The following is an 8,129-nucleotide window of genomic DNA, read 5'->3' as shown; positions in this document are numbered from 1 at the left end:
TGGTCTGCTACGTAGTGAGCAGGCGGCGGCTGCGCTGTGTGACACCATTTCCACCCCCCCTCCATCCCCTCCTCCACCATCGTAGCTAAAGCTTCATCAGAGCGTCTTTCCTCCTGGACTCTTACTGCAGGGTTAGACAGCAGACCTCCATGTTGAGCCTGGTTCTGCCAGAGGTTTCTTCCCAATGGAGAGTTTTTTCCTCTCCACTGTCGCTCCATGCTTGCTCATCATGGACAGGTTCTCTCAACCTGTGTTATCCAGCAGGACTTCCATCTTCCAGGAAGTGAAGCTCTAGTATCAGCTCACGCAGTCCACTGGATCTCCCCATAAAGCTNAGCCATGCTAACTGTGTAGGGGCATTGATAGCGATGCTAACTATGTAGGGGCAGTGATAGCCATGCTAACTGTGTAGGGGCATTGATAGCGATGCTAACTATGTAGGGGCAGTGATAGCCATGCTAACTGTGTAGGGGCATTGATAGCGATGCTAACTATGTAGGGGCAGTGATAGCCATGCTAACTATGTACAGTAGGGGAAGTGATAGCCATGCCAGTCCAGGGACTGATTGCAGTTCTACTGTAAGTTGCCTTGGTCAAGGTCAATGACTGTCGAACCTGACATGCAACAACCATACCATACATATAGCTTTAGGTTAATAGACTTTATTAATTAGGCTATGTATGCTTCCAAAAAAAATAAATAAATAACCCTCCCCCTTCTTTTTTTATTTTTTTATTTAACTACTGGAGATAGGATCCCAGTTTTCTTCTAGTAAAGGTTTGCAAAGGTTGACTTTAGGATGCACTAGTCTCCAGCAACATACGGGATGGCGCTGTTTTTGCATTTAATCGCCATCCCATACAGTATGTTGCTGGAATCTGAACACTCAAGAGGATTTTCTCCAAACATAAAATCCCAGTACATTTAAAAGCAAACAAGACCCTTAAACAGAGACTACTGGATCCTAAAGAAAAAAACAAAACAAAAACCCAGGCCTAAGATGAGCAGAGTGGTGTATGCAGTTCAATGCAGTGAGGAATGCTCTGATCGTTATATTGGAGAAACCAAACAACCTCCCAACAGACGCATGGCCCTACACACATCCATTCATCCATTATCTGACACCTCTGGACAAGACTTGGCGGTAGATATACACCTTATGGACAAAGGACATTCTTTTGAGGACCAGAATGTTCACATCTTGGACAAAGAAGACAGGTGGTTTTAAAAGGGTGTGAAGGAAGCCATTTATGTTAAGAGAGAAATAACAAACCTAAACAGAGGACTCTAGTCTCTGTTTTCAATAACCTACAACGCAGCGATAGAGTTGATTCCTTCCCGCTATCATAATCCTAATGGCCATGCAAGAGCCCTAGACAACTCACCTGGTCAGCCAGGTCAACAATGCCCCTAACGACTAACCACTTTCAGAGGCATAGAGTAGTATTGGGTATTGCAGGCTAACAAAGACTTCAAACGACTCCCCATTCCTAAGGGATGGACCTGTTCTTCTGGTTCAACGTGCATGTTTTCTAAGCCGAAATAAGGCTTTGTTTGGCTACTCTATAAAGCTTGGAACTCAACGCATATTCAGACATTTTGAATTGAAAAAGCTCCCTGGATGGAAAGCAAACTGTCTCCAAACTTGGAAAACAAAGACCAGTGGTTTGTAGTTTTTTTTTTACTTTTTTGGAATGACTATGGCCTTGATGACTTAGAATCTTCACCAGTACAAATAAAACATACACAATAAACTATAAAGAAGCTTGGTGATTTTAAGTATTTATTGGATCAAAAATCACTGCATACATTGTATCACTCATTAATATTTTTACTTACTGTTACTGGGGCAGAAGTTACAGAACTCCACTTAACCCAACAGTCAGCTTGCAAAAAAAGGGCAATAAAATAAGTAATTCTTCAGTTCTGTTAAAGGCCAGAGACAAACAATGTGCTGGTTCATACAAACCTCCATGATGAGCAAGCATGAAGCGATGATGGAGATAAAAAAAAAACTCCTCTTGGGAAGAAATCCCTGGCAGAATCGGGCTCAACATGGCGATCTTCTGGCGGACTGGCTGGGGATTGTGAATGCAGGAAAGACCAGAGGAATCATCAGATAGAACAAGGCAGCAGCTGTGAGAAGAAAGGGTCAGATGGAGGTGGTGGCAAAGTTTGAGAAGGGGATGGAGGAGAGTTAAATCAAGGTCATCTTAGTTGAAGTCAGACATCACAAGAACTGTTTCTGTACAGGGAATTCTGAAAGATTAAGCATTCTTCTCTGTTCTAGCGTACAAAATACAGTGACATATTTCTGAAAAACATATCATTTAAACTTCTGTCAATTTTTATATGAACATTATTCTTCGATTTTATCAGATGTTCACAAGCAGTCAGTTGATGCATTCTATGCATCCTCCTCTTCCTGTTGCAGTTGAATTAGGAAGTCTAACTGTTTTGCCCAAGTAGTAGGTCAGGATAATCTTTGGATCAGACATGTTTCTCTTCTCTTTCAAAATAAAAGCACTTGAACACTATGCACAGATAATTTCCACTTTATAAGTGGTAAGGACCATCTTTAACAGGCCGCATGAAGGAAGCAACAGATTTGGCTTCAAAATCTATGCCTAACTCCATGATAAATAAACTGTGACTCATAATAAAGATAAAGCAGTGAAAGTTTAAATCCTAGTTGGGTAGAGGAGCAAAGAAGGTTAGATAGATGACGGGCACAATTCTACTGACAGAGTAGATGAGCTTATGTTACCCCTACAACCACTGAAGGCGTCCAAGAACCACAATCTAAAGACAACCCAAAAACTGATTCCTGAAAGCAAGAACCCTGCACTGGAAGAGATGTGTGCAAGCAAAGGTATGCATGCTTGGTTTTCAAACGAAGAGAGAGGAGGGGCATGAGACAGGGATCGAAGGAAAATATCAAACAAGCCTCGGACAAATACATCTTACCTGAGAAATTCAGGGTCAGGGACTGCGAGGTGAAAATGGAGGAGGAGATCAGAGGGAATACCTCCTTAAATAACCTGGTTGGAACCAGATCTAACATACAAGTTGAAGGCTTACATGAAGACAATAACTTTGCTAACTCTGAAAGTTCAGCTGGATCAAAGCAGCCTAAATATGGTTCAGATCTACGGCTACCTCAGATGCTGCCTCATCTTCCAGAGACAAACCAATCATAGTTAGAGGAGTGCTAATAGTTTTATTTTCAATAGAAATAATCTTATTTATAAAGAATTCATTAAAATCATTACTGCTAAGAGCAGGTGGGATGGATGGTTCAACAGAGCTATGGCTCTGGGTGAGTTTGGAGTTTTGTATTAAAAAGATATCTAGGATTATTCTTATTCTCCAGCACTATTCGGATCACAGTTATTATAGTGACTGCAGACACATTTCCACCCTAGCTTAGATGTACATATCAATTTAAGGTATTCCGATTGAGCCATGGTTTTTAAACTGGAATAATATCAGTGGACAATTTCCTGTAATCCAGCTTTTCCATCAGAATTTAGGGTGTACAAGTAACAGCAAGTACAAAGGTTCCTGCTTGGGACTTCAGTATGTTTACAAGGAAATGCAACTTAATGGTTAAAAAATGTACAAGTTAAAATGTTTGTAAATAATAAATAATAAATAACCCTTTAAGCCCTGGCCATAAACAATTTAATACAATAAAAAAAAATTTGAAAACATGAAATGGGAAAAAAAATGAATAAAAAAAAAAAAACAAAAAACAAAAAAACAAAATCTGACAAAACAGCAAAGTTACGCTCAACTTTTTCCATCCATCCATCCATCCATCCATCCATCCATCCATTATCTGACACGCTTGTCCCGCGTGGGGTCGCGAGGGCTGCTGGTGCCTATCTCCAGCAGTCCACTCAACCTTTTTCTGATTAAAATATTTTTAAAAGCTAAATTTCTTTAATGAATATTTACATTTACAAAAAGTGTTCATATAACAATAATGCAACCAAATTAATTTCGTATTAAAATCTGTTAAATAAAAAAACATGGCAGAAATGTTCATGATCATGTCACAAACAGTAAAGCAGGGTCAGGTTAAGGTGCAGTATTAACTCTTTAACATCCTGCTGAGCACTCATCAATATAGCATCCAAAATTAGAATAAATATGACAAAACTTCAAAGCTAACCAACAGGCTAGTGGGAAACAATATTATAATAGAAGTTAAAAAATACAGTCAACATGTCAAGTATAGACTATGTATATACTATCGCTGGAAGAAAGGCTTAGTTATGAGCCGTTGAGGGGGCACTAACCTGACACACAAAGGGATTAGTTTGAATAAATAATAATAAAATAAATGACCCTTAACATCTTGAAGGGATGCTTTCCTTCAGCAGAAAAAGAAACAGCAAGAATAATCTGTCAGAGTCTGTGAGACAGGAATAAAGCTGGGACCCATAAAGCTATACTGCAAGTAAGGGAAATGTTTGTGTAAACGCTTATAGTTTTGTTAAAAAGTGTAATAATAGCCATTCAACTAACTTCAGTATAATTAGCAAGGCTTTTAAATTGATCTTTAGGGATGTTCTTTATTCAGTTTGACTCTGCAAGAAATTCTTCACCAAAAAAATAATGGGAACAGACTTTGCAGCTAGCATTGTAATGCTGGAGTAGGTATGCTGCAGAAAATAAATAAATAAATACTGCCTCATGGTGGCTGAATACAAACACAAAACATGGTTTGTTTGTATTGCGGTAAAAACCAATAAAGATTCATGTATTCCTTTGCTTTCACTTTACGGTTCTGAAACTTCAAGTTTCTGATTTTAATGTGACAGAATAACAGGAAAATATTTTTAAAGGCTCCTAGGCAGTGAATATAGTAAAACAGCAGCAACGGTTCCTTTTAAGGCGTCCGCTGCAGTCTCCTTTATCACTAGCTGAAATGCAATGTCAATACATAAAATACATGAAGAACAAACAGCACGGCTGCTACGTCCAGGTCTATTTGCAGCCAAGGAAATGAAGCACATGCCGGGTTATGTATAGATTTAGTGTAGACAGGATGGGAAGTGGGCTGATGGTTTGGGGCAGATGCATGATGTGAGTGATTGTGCACATCTGAGGAACCGTCTGTCGCCATCAGAGAGAGGGCTACAGAGGTGACCAGCATGCGGGTGAGAGCAGGGATGCAAGACCCTGTTGGAGAAAGCCATCTGGTATCTGACTGACAGCCAGCTTCAAACCTCCCACATCAAACGGACGATCTTCCACCAAAATATGGGCAAATCCTTCATGTGCAAAAGCTCTCAAGCTAAATCTTTACAAACAAATGCTGTAGATGTTTCACAATAGTTTGTTTTCATAGTCCTGTTACAGTGTTTATAAATGCAATTAATTTAAAATACTTTTTTTTATTTCAGTTTTTTCAGATAGAGTGCTACCAAATGCATCTTCAGTAATCTGAAAAACAAGGTTGAAAAGAATGCAACGTAGAAAAAGATCTGAAAAACAGAAAATAAAGAAAAAAATTCTAAAAATAAAGTAATTTATAAAGTCATAAAAGTGTTTTGATACTTTCTGCAACTATAAAATCTGTAAAAGAAAAAAAAACGGCTACTCTAAAAATCTTTTTTTGACCAAAACATTTTTCAAAAAATTTCTGGATAGCATTTTTTTCTTCAGATTTTTCCAAAACTTGTATTTACTTGCAACAATAATGGAACAAATTCACTCCATAAACATGTATTTTGGTAAATATTTTTAAAGAAAAGGCACAACAAAAAATGCTATATGTGGAATGCTTGGCTCTCATCCACATTTAAAATTCAATGTGGACATTTTCTCCATAAGCAGCAGAGGGCGCTAGATCTCCTTTCCATCTAAAGTCCATGAAGAATTGAAAGTTGTTCTGACTATAATTCAAAAAAACATCCCAGTTACCTACTTTCCATAAGCATTAAGTAAGATTTTGGAACTGGATCCGATATTTATTAGTTCTTTCTCTCCAAATTCATTCAGGATGAGAGGAAAGGAAAGCCTGTTAGTGTTCAGGCAGAGCAGCTTTAAGAACATGTGGTTGGTTTAGCTTAATGTTCATTATTGTTAGTTTTTAAAAAAAAAAAATCAACAGCTGTCAGTGTTTTGCATACATCCAGGGGTGGTAAAAAAAACCAAACAATTTTATTAAAGTAAGAAAATTACTAAATCTTTTCTTATTATTATTCAAGGGAAATCAGAAAGCAATAAACCAAGAAATTAAGACTAAAAAAGGTAGTTGGGAAAATGGCACCTCAAGTACGGAATAATAGTTGACTCATAAGATTTAGTCTGTTTAATCAGAGAGAGAGCTATATGCAAATGTTGCAAAAAAAAAAAAAAAAAGAAATAAGAAAAAAATACAAATATTATTGATTATTTATTTCGAACACTTAATAAAGAGCAAATATAAGTAAATTAATAAAGTCAAAACAAAACAAAAAAGAAGAAAAAGAAAAAACATATGTACATACCATCATGTTCGAAAAGGAGTAGGAAGAAGTACTAAAACTTATTAAATCCTACCCCTGTTCTATATTAACATCTACAGTACCTATGTTTAAGCATACATACATATCTATATATATACACACACACACATACTGTACATACATACACATACATATATACATACACATTCACATACATACCTATACATTATATATAAACACATACATACTTACACATACACCCGTATCTCAAACACATGCACACATACATGCATATACATACACACCCACATAACTATAGACAGTATACACATATCTCTATCTACATATACGTACACATATATCTATACATATCCATATACCAAAAACCCTTATCTTTCACACTATTTTTTTCTTATTATTTCATCTCTCTTGACTTCTTATCGATTTTAATTCATAGTGGCAGAGCAAGTTATATTACCCCTCAAGCCCCCTCCTCCCTGTATCTTGTAAAAATCATTTGTTTATATTTGTATTTAAACTGGTGGATGTTTGGACATTGCTTCAAATCCATGCTCAGTCTGTTCCATAGCCTCACTCCACTATTTGTTATACAAAATCTTTTCCTTGCAGTTCTGTATCTTTGAATCTTAACATTTGTTATCTCCCTTAAATCATACCCCCCCCCCTCTCTCATAAAACAAATTTGTCAAGTGACTTGGTAATAGCTTATTTCTAGCTTTAAATAGAAATTGTGCTGTTTGGAATTCTATCACATCATAAAGCTTCATGATTTTACCTGAATAGCCAAAGTTACTCATGGTCGGTAGAGTAATTAGAAACAACTCAAACAGGAGCATTTATTATTATACATAAAGTAAGTATAAAAAGTACAGTAAAGTACTACTAAAAGTCCATTCCTTTCTTACTCAATATATGCTGTTAATTTTGATGCCTGTTTTTCAGGGCGATGCTATCGTCTCTTCCTCCGTTTACACGAAAAAATGACAACTTTTACACAGGATTTAATATAAACAGGATTTTTAACAAAGGAGAAAAAAATCACAGTAAATGGAGGAAGCTATATGCCTGTGCCTTCATCTCAGAGTTTTGCTGCTCAATGCACTACTGAAACAGATATAAGAAAAAATATCTAATATCAGCCAAAAATATCAACCGTCTGATGTACCTCTAGTTAGCAGCCACCTCTGGCTCCATCTGTCAGTATTAACATTAGCTCAGTATAGGTCTGTGTGAAGTTGTTGAAGATAGAGTTACCTGCACTTGACAAAGTCTGAAAGGCGTGATATTGTGGGATGATGATGGCTGCTTGTGTCACACAGTTGCTCCCGGCATGTGGAGTGTTACCCGTTTTACATTAGCCTTGTAACTGAATACAGTGGGTATTTTTTAGTCCATGAGGCAGACACCCTGTCTACTTTTAAGGCTAGGCTTAAAACCTTCCTTTTTTATAAAGCTTATAGTTAGGGTGGCTCAGGTTATCCTGAGCTATCTCTATAGTTATGCTGCTATAGGCTTAGACTTCTGGAGGACATAGGGACCCCCATTTCATCATTCTGCTTCATTCTCTCTCTGTTCTCCTATTCCGCAGAATCTGTTAGTTCAATCTCTAATGTTCTGCTCACTCTGCGTTTCCTCAGATTAGCTTT

Source organism: Cyprinodon variegatus, unplaced genomic scaffold (assembly GCF_000732505.1).
Source record: "Cyprinodon variegatus isolate N-32 unplaced genomic scaffold, C_variegatus-1.0 Scaffold265, whole genome shotgun sequence".
In the NCBI taxonomy this organism is placed as follows: Eukaryota; Metazoa; Chordata; class Actinopteri; order Cyprinodontiformes; family Cyprinodontidae; genus Cyprinodon; species Cyprinodon variegatus.
The sequence above is the reverse complement of the archived record's forward strand: the minus strand, read 5'-3'. Positions refer to the sequence as shown.